The sequence below is a fragment of the Balaenoptera acutorostrata genome, chromosome 4, assembly GCF_949987535.1.
Source record: "Balaenoptera acutorostrata chromosome 4, mBalAcu1.1, whole genome shotgun sequence".
Taxonomy (NCBI): Eukaryota; Metazoa; Chordata; class Mammalia; order Artiodactyla; family Balaenopteridae; genus Balaenoptera; species Balaenoptera acutorostrata.
In genome coordinates, this window is record NC_080067.1 from 72,189,148 (window position 1) to 72,198,663 (window position 9,516).

Genomic DNA, 9,516 nt, shown 5'->3' on the forward strand with positions numbered 1-9,516 from the left:
CTAGAAACATAACGGCACGAAGCCAGCTGGGTGTCCGACGATGGGAAACCACGGCATCCTGGAAAGGGCACGCCTCCTCTAAAGAGGGAAGCCTCTACCAACTCTGGATTTTTCATGGAAGTTTCTCAATTAGTAGATTTTTGCATCTCATTCAAAAAAAATTGTAAAAACACTCTGGGCAAAACAAACAAATCTGCAGGAGTCAGTTAAAGAACTCTACTAGAACACACATCATGTCGTGAGATAAATCTGCTTTTGAATTCCAACTCTACCTTTTAGGTTCCCATAATTTTTGGCCTATTTCATAACCTTTCTATGCCTCTTCCCTCAGCTGCAAAATGGGTCTAATGATGCTGTCTCCCTAATAGACTTGTCATGCATGTATGTATATTAACGCAGTGCTGGCAGACTACAAGGCCTTAATATTAGATGATATTATCAGCTGAATGTTAATAATGAAATTAATGGCACAGGTTCTAATTGGCTCTGCTTTTTGGAGGTCTTGGAGTAACTTCGGAGGAGGTTGGTGAAATAATCCTGATGGTGATATAGTACCCTTTGTGTTGAATGTGACCCAGGAGAGTGTCTCTGAGACTCGTTACTCTGAACAGCTGTGTGATCGTGGTAACTAAGGGTTACTTAGTCTCTTTGTGAGCAGCTCTCCCACCTGTAAAATGGCAATGATATATAGTACCTTCCTCACAGCGTTTTTGTGGGGATGAAATGATTAATATTCTAAGTCGCTTACAGCAGTTCCTGGCACATAGCAAGCACTACATAGGTATTTGTTAAATAATTAGAAATAAATGAATATAGGACACAGGTTGATCCAACATAAGGTTCTTATTAATACATCTTCCTCTGAGTGACTTCTTCTCACTGAGGCATTGATTCAACTTGACGGCGCCTTACTTTAGTTGCTATTTTGAATAACATTTTAGAAGGTGCTAGCTCAAGTTATCTGTGTTGTGATTCAAGACGGAGCTGTGATCAACACTGACATTATCCAGGTCATCTGGAGACCCTTGAGAATGTCAGGCTTGTTCAACAAGAAAACGTTTTGCAATTTACCTTCAGTTGATGATTATTTCTGAGCTGGGTGTTCTGGTTATTTTAATGATTGATTAGTTTCAGGCTTAAGCCCTCACTTTTCTAGGAGACAAACAAGTTTCTTTAATCAAATTCTGTGGGGCAATAAGTTACAGTGTAAAAGGAAATACTGGACTGAAGCTAAAATATAATATATGACTTTGGGGAAGTCACTTCTCTGTGTTAGTTTCCCAAAATGTAAAATTAAGGAATTAAGATTCTGTGTACTACTGAGACCTCCGCCCGCCCAACTTCTTAAAAATTAAATCCTATAAGTACCTCTAATATATACCCTTGGGGGAGTAGCGTCGTGCTGGGTGACTTGGGATGGTCACCCCCCCAGCTCTACCCTTTTGGGCTCAGCCTATGTCTCATGGTGGCCCCCAAGGCATCTTGGTTGACCCAGGGCCCCCTGAATCTCATTCTGAAAACAACTGGGTAAGATGATGCTTTTAGCTACCAGACTCTGCTTCTAAAAAATATACATTTATTTTCAAATAAGGTGAACTTCTTTTTGTGTGATAATTAACTAAATGATAAATATATACAGACATGAATAAGTTTACTTGTATTTTACCCAGAGCTGGGGATTTTGCTATGTAAATGGACCCCATGCTAAAATGAAAAATTCTTTTGTAGTACGAACAACTCCTGGATGTCTCTGTTTTCTAGATTCTGTGCTTTCTTCTTCTTCTTAAAGTGGTATGCTGTGGGCTTGGTACACATTTGTGAAAACTTAGGATACTAGATTTTTTGGTTCAGTTTTTAGTTTTTGAGTCACTGGCACTTGTCCTTCTTTTTACCTCTCTTCAAAATTGGGATCATCTGAAAGAAAAAAAAAGCTTCCATTTAAAAAAAAGGTATCTGAAATTTCACAAAGTATGCTGGCATCACAGCATCCCATGAATATTTAATCATCATCATCAAGACAGGAGGTTGGAGAAAAAAATCAGGTTGTGATATTTGGGAACAGCAGGTGTGGGAAGGAGGGTGTTGACACCCTCTGAAAACGGATATGGCATGTTGTGTGGCAGGTTCCCTCTGCAGTCCCACGTCACCTGGGTGCTTTAAGAAAACTCTAGGGAGTGGGAGCTTGTCCTCACTGACCCAACACCCTGAACGTGGCAGGGAGCCTCTCTAGAAACACGGATGGCCGAACTCCTTCCCTTCACAAGAGCCTTCAGGCTTTCTCTTTTGTGAACCTTCACATCATGTGGGTGGCTCTGGCCCCTGTCCCTTGCATCTTTTTTTCTTATTATGGTTGCTAAGCAAGCACCTCTCTTGTGTATAATAAGGCAGTGAGAGAACAGGAATCCAGCTATGAATTTGGGAGGATGGAGAGTGTTGAAACTCAAAATTCACCTAAGAGCTCTAGCATCCTGCAGTCAGGAGCAAGACAGAAATAAAAGGGCTGTGGGTCATCTATGTACAAATTATTTGTCTTCTAACTTTATCACACACTCCACTCTGCCCACCGCCCAGCTGCGTGGGTTTCACCACTGCCTCCTTGCAGGCGGATGGATTCAGCCTCCAAGCTCCTGCCCCTGGGTTTTTCATAGGCTGTTCCATTTTAGAATTTTCTGGTAGTAGATGGAGAAAGTCTAACACTCTACTTCTCAAGCTTTTGTGTGCAGAACAGCTCTCTGGCAGAACTTCTTAACATGGAGATTCCTGGGCCTACCCCTGGGGTTCTCACCTAGCAAATCAAGAATGGGACCCGAGAATATGCATTTTTAGTGAAAAGTTCTCAAGCCAGTGGTGCAGACTGCCCACACATCAAATATCTTCAGGGTTGTCTTTCCTGGACCCAGCACTAAAGGATGCCCTGAGCTGAAGGTATGGCCTGAGACTGGGGTCCTGAAGCCCACACTGCAGTTCTGGCTTTGGTTCAGATATCACAGAATGTTTCCGACGTGCCAGATCCCTCATGTTTCAGGAGTGTGGCTGGGTCAGGGACGAAGTCAGACAAAAGGGACACTCCCTCCCCTTCCCCATGGGATTGGGGAGACTATCTGAGGCTGTCACATCTCACAGGAACTCATCAACTGTCAAGACAATCAGGGAACATGGTCCCCAAAACATAATAAAGATGAAAATTAAGAACAAATTTCTCGGCCTAGTGTTGAAGTCCCTCAATAACATGGCCTTGACCTTAGAGACCACTGTTCCCTTCATCTTCACATGTCTCAACAGAACAGAATGACTGTGCAAGTGACTGTGCTTGGGCTGGGGGTGTCAGTCTAAACTGAGTCACTTGGGAATGGGGCCTTGTTGCCCAAGGCTTGATCTGGGGGCCCAACCCCCCCCAATATGCTTTTGTCACTCAGAGTTGTATTCTCTTTGGCATCAGAAGAATTCTCTAGCAGTTTCTTCTCTGGGTCACTTCCTATAGTCAGAGTTCAACTTTGTGAATTGAATTCTTTTGCTGTCTTCATTATTTTGCCACACCAACTTAGGTTCTAGAATGTAATCTTACTCTGCAGATCAGTCTTTTGGTCATGACACTGACATGGAGGTGATAACAGTTGATACTTAGAACCATAGAATGCCAGCCCTCGAAGAGACTTCACTTTGAGTGTGTCTGATCTTCTTCATGTGGTTGACCAGGAAGCCAAAGGCCAGAGAGAGAAACTTTCTCAAAGATGTATTTGCCCAGGAACACCCGGAGAGTGTTAGTGAACTAAGACCCAGAAGTAACTCTCCATACCTACACAGATGTACAATACCTTTTACGCTAACTAGTGCCCTTCCTATTTTCCTTGGAGTCTCAATGTTTCAAAAGCGTGTCTTATTTGCATTGTAATTTACATTATGCTTTATTTAGTTGTCTAAATTTTGTCAAGCTTCCCCTCCTCCTTTGATTTCTTTCCCGCTGAGACGTGAAATGACTCAGGCTCTCAGAAGAACTTGGGATAGGAGAAGAGACCCAATGGTAATCATTTCATCTTGCTGCAGTTTTAAGATATCAGGATCATCTTTGATTTAATTTGACCAATATAAACTGAGGATCGGAATCTGCTGGTCTCTGCACTGGGTGTGGGACTATGTTAGCTGTGTGACCGAAGAATAGTTTCCCCCCGACCCCCACCGTGGATCCCAACTACATAGAAAGGGGAAGGGATCTAAAAGAGAATTAATGACAAGAGCAGCCTGGGAAGCTGACTCACAGTGTGAACTTGGGTCAGTCCATTCTCTGATCTGCTGCGGTTTGTTTCACTGATAAAGGAAGTTGGGTTGTGATGGCTGTCTGGGTTCTTCTCTGAGATCCTGCCCAGCTCTGCCAGGTCGGGTGGTGTCTGGATGGTTTCCACGTCCACTCCAGGGCAATCCATGTTTCCACCTGAGCCCGAAGAGTAGGGAGGAACCCAGTGCTGAGCAGGAATGGTGAGACACACCCCAGCATGAGTCAGGCCCCCAAGCTTCCCAAGAGGGAGAAGGTTGATGGAGATGAAGCTTATGTCAAGTTCCACGTCCTTGTCCTTTTTCTGGTTTTATATACATAAGGATGGGAGGTCCATGGCAAGGCTCTGCATTGGGACGATCCCTTCAGGGCCATTCCTGCCTGGCAAAGCTGCACCACTGTTGCCCTCTTCCTAATGATTCTTAGTTTTCTTGCTTTGGGGGGCTGGGGGTGGAAGAGGAGGGGCAGGACTGGCTACCTAGTTTGTGACCCCAGTGCAAGATGAAAATGCAGGCCCCTTGATCAAAAATTATAAAGGCTCTCAAAATGGTGACAGCAGAGCAGAAGCAAACATAGGGCCCTTCTGTAAGCCGGGCTGTGTACAATGTTCAGACTGCAGGCCCGTGAAGCTGCCCTGTGGGAGGGTGGCTCAGGGAGTGGGGTGGGAATCTGAGGTGGAGAGGGAGGGGTTTGACTCGGCCAGCAGACCCCAGACCATTGCCTCGAACCAAAGCCAGAAGTGACGAGAAGTCTTCCCCAGCTGCACTGAATGTGGAAAATGGCACAAGGGTGACTGCAGCTTGGTGGCCCGAGAGTTTCAAGCAATTGCCCTTAGATTCTGTGGCAGTCAAGAGCAGACTTTAGTTTGCAAAGGAGAAGCAGACCAAGATAGGAAAGGTGATTCGTGGAAGGTCACACTGCTGGTTAGTGACAAATGGGGACTAAATCTCAGACCTTCTAGTTTCCATGCCCTTTCTCAGCCTGAAGCTGAGTAACAACAAAATTGTGCTCTCTCATTGTGGGTTAAATTGGAACTTGAGAGTAAGAGCGAGATGCAGGAAGGGAAATGAGATAAATGATAATTGAATGGAGAAAACAAAACAGTTTAGAAAGCCAAAGCAGTTTGTCTGAATCCTATCTGATGCACAACACACAGCAAAGCAGACAAATGTCTGTGCAGCAAAACAAAACTGGAAGATGATATTTTCAAATAAAATACGCATATTTCCAACCAGCCTTGAGCTCATCTGATAAGGGACAGATTGTCCAGAGTAAATAGAGAGAGGAAAAAAGATGCTTTGGGCTGAATTTAGTTCCATGTCAAAATCATGGGGGAACTTATTGCTTCTTTCTCCTGCTTGTCATCTCTCAGGCGTCAAGACCTCATGGAGCCAGGAAGGGGAACAGAGTAGATCACATATTCGTGCATTTATTCATTCTTCCATCTATCAGGCATCTCGAGCACCTCTGTTTCCTTAGTGGATGGTACCTCTAGCTCCTGTACCATGCTAGATCCTGAAAAGAATGTTTAAGATATCGCCCCTACCTTTACAGAAAGTAGACAGCTATGTATCAGGGGAGAAAACTATCCACAATAAGGAGTAATACCAGCGATGCCTGCTGTGTGCTGTTGGAACTCAGGAGAAGGAGAAAGTCATACCACTTACATTTATTTCTCAGTTGATAATCGGCCTGCTGGTTCCTGTTTGCTTCAACAACTGCTGCCTGGATCAATTTATCATCACTGTGCTCCTTTTTCCTAAAAGACTCCTGGGGAGGGCGCATAGCTGGGGAGCAGGGATGTGGGATTCTTATAGACAGAACCTATTTATCCTCAGTGATGCATGGCTATGTACCAATCCTTCTCTGCGGGGGGAAAGCTAGGGTGGAAAAGGTGGCTCTGGTTCAGATGTGGTGAGGATCCATGCCCACTCATGCTTTCTCCTGCCCATCTGCTGCCCCCGGGACGTATGTAAGAGAATAGCCCTGCGGAGGCCAGGATGAGAGCTAGCTGAGCGCGCGTCAGGGTGTTACTCCATCCCCATCTGAAAAATGGCAGGAGAGGAGGAGGTCTAATAAACCAGTGTTTCCTAACCCAAATAAGGAACAACTTACATTCTCTCCCAGGGAGCACAGGATTGAAATAGCGGAGGAAGGGGAATCAGTTGTAAAGGCTGTTGCAAAAGAGAGAGAAGGAGCAACCCTCCAAGAGAAATGATCTCCAAGTGCCTATCTAGTAAAAGCTTTCTGTGATTCTGTGCTCCTCAGCTGTTCATTATGTTCTCATCCACCAGGAGATCTGTACATAGCTTGTGATACAACTGGAAACAGTAGACATGAGGCAAATCCCATGTGTCATCATATGTCCCATCATAAGAGCACTGCCCATTCATGCCTAAATATTAGCATTTATAAAGCTGGCATTACCTCCAGAATCTTGCCCAGGGAGGTGGGTGGGGTCTGTATTATAATTCTTATTGCACAGAAGAGGAAACTGAGGCTTGGCAAAGACTAAGCTACTTGCTGCCAATCCCCTTGAGTGGAGGATGAGGCACCAGAGCCCATGTTTTCTGTGTGACGTTCTTTCTTCTGCCTGTTGTCCTTCCTGGATGTATATTGTTTCCTGCTCCAGTTACCGCAGGCTGCAATGTGACAGGAGTGCAGCAGGAGCGGGGAGGAGGGTTCAGCAGCCCCTGGAAACCTAGTGATAATTAGATAGCTGTCACGTGGACACATGGTGTCTTTTCACAGAGCATCTCGCCCTTTAAACTAACTCAATGCAGCGATAACTTCAACAGCAATGCATGGTTGGTCCCCCTCTTAAATGACCAGGCTGGGATCCAGCATCTCTCTGCTCCTCCCCGCCTTTTGCCCCCATCCTGAGCCATCATAAAGACACTTGGAGCTCAGTGGGAACAGTATTTGTCTCGCAATTACTTCTAATTGCCCTGTAGTTTTGTGGTGTGTAAGTGGTGTGACCTACATACCAGTTATGTGAACCTCTTTTCATCCTGGAGTCTATATTAAGGAGGACAAAAATCAGTGAGATCAGGGAACAGTGGCTCAGCCCATCTCACAGTTAACATCTATATCCAACTCCATTGTTGGCACTTGTTGAAATGCCAGCTCTTCTTAACAGCCCAGAGTGAAGGCTGCCCCTTCCTCTGTGAAGCCTCCCTGGATTGCTCTTTCCTGTGACTTACCACAGTGCTTGTTCTGATCCTACCTGAGGTGTTCATCATTTTCTACATATTTCATCTTCCTGACTCCTTATGCCAGAGGCTGTGTCTAGTTCATCTTCTGATCCTTGTCTGCTCTGAGAACTGAGAATGGCCAAGGTCCTTGCTCAGTTAACTACTTGCTGAATGAAAGCATAAACTGATTATAACATAGATATTGTGGAGACTTGTAAAAAGACACGTGGACCTGTGATTCTCTTCACAGTTCATATTTTACTTTATAATGACTCTCTAAGTAGGAAACTCTTATTTGGGTTTCAAAATCTAAGATTCAATTACATTTTCTAGCCATTGTTGCCATGTCAAGTCTTACCCTACATTCATTTTCATAGGCTACCTTTCAAATTCCATCCACATCCCTGAAGGAGGAATGATATCCTCAATTTACAGAAATATCAGCTCAGAATGGTAAAAATATGACTTGCCATAAGTTGCAAAGCCATTAAATGGCAGATCAGGATTCATTGACTAGATTACTAATTGATCACCATTCATTCAATATGCATTTATTTGCTGCTTGCCACATACTGGGCATTGTGGGGAATCTATGGGAGAATAAGATGTGATCCTTGCCTTCAAGGAGCTCATAGTCTAGTGAGAGGGACATCCACTTAAATGGAAAAAAGTGTCATGTGGCAAATACTCTAATAGGAATACTGACCGGAGAGTTTGTGTTTGTTCTTGTAGATATACTGCTCTACATGCCTCTACTCTCCTGATCTGAAAGTAATGATGCTGCTCAAAATCACAAATAGCCGAAAAACCCAACTCATCATTCATACTAATAAAAGGAGTATAGTCTTCAGGCTTAGGCTTTCTTACTGCGAATGGGAAGCATACAGATGCCAGGGAGGAATGGACAGCAGGCTGCTTCTGCCCTCGCCATCATAAGAGGTCAATCAAAGAGGGAGTGGGCAGAAAAATCCAGGACTTCTTGAAGGAGTGGACAAGAGAGAGAGGTGTGTCATTGTAGAACAAGAAAGGCTCCACCCGCAAACCCAGTTCCCCATCTCTGACAGGTGGAGTTCCTCCCTGTAAATATCTCCAGTCCTTTCATTTGACCCTTTGTTGGAGGTTGAGCATGTCACTCTCAGCCCTCTGGGTGAGGCAAGATTCAGACCGAGTGGGGTGACAGCACGAAAACACCCTCTTGTTTGGCTTCTTCTGAGCCAACCACATCTCCACCGGCCACTGTCTGTGGTCTGGCCCCCTTTGTCCAAGAAGACAGGAAGATCCTTGAGGACTGGCCAGAGTCTACTCAGGTGAGGCCAGGTGGCTTGTCACTGGTTTTACAAAGAGATGGGGCTCCTCTATACGAGATGATTCCTCTTGTCCCCAACTTGTGTCTCGAGTCCCCTCCACTACTGCCTTGTAGTTGAATCTAGACTCATATTCTCCATGACCCGATGAAAAGTGTTCTATTCCTTACTGCTCAGGGTTGATGAGATTTGTAGAGCAGCATTTTTCAGCCTATAAAATCCCTTGACATACTTATCTCTCTATTGATTTTGATCTTAACTGCCCTGTAAGAACCATGGGATAGGTATAATTTTCTCTATTCAGTGGCTTAGGAACTGAGGCTCAGTGAATAGAAGTGATTTGTTCAAGTTTGATCTGTAGACTAAGGCCAAGATTAGATCTGATGCCTCCTTTTCTCTCCCTCTCTGCTGCACCCCCTGCACCCTGCCCCCCCCACCCCAAGCAGGTCACACCTTTTCTCTAAAAGCCAAGAGAAGCGAAAGGGCTTCCTGAACTGTCAAATGGCAAACAAAAGGTGTTCTTTTCTTTCAGGCAGATTGGGAGGGATATTTTGAATTCATCTGAGAGAGATTTTCTGGTGATATCTAGGCTTCATCAAATGGACTATTTTTAGAGAACGGATGAGAGTGTGTACGTAAAGCGGCCTTGTTAACTGAACAGTGTATGCAAATTGGAGAAGATCACTACGTGGAGCCTGACACATGCTTTGGCTTTCATTTGGGGCTGAATGACAATTTCTTAATGTCA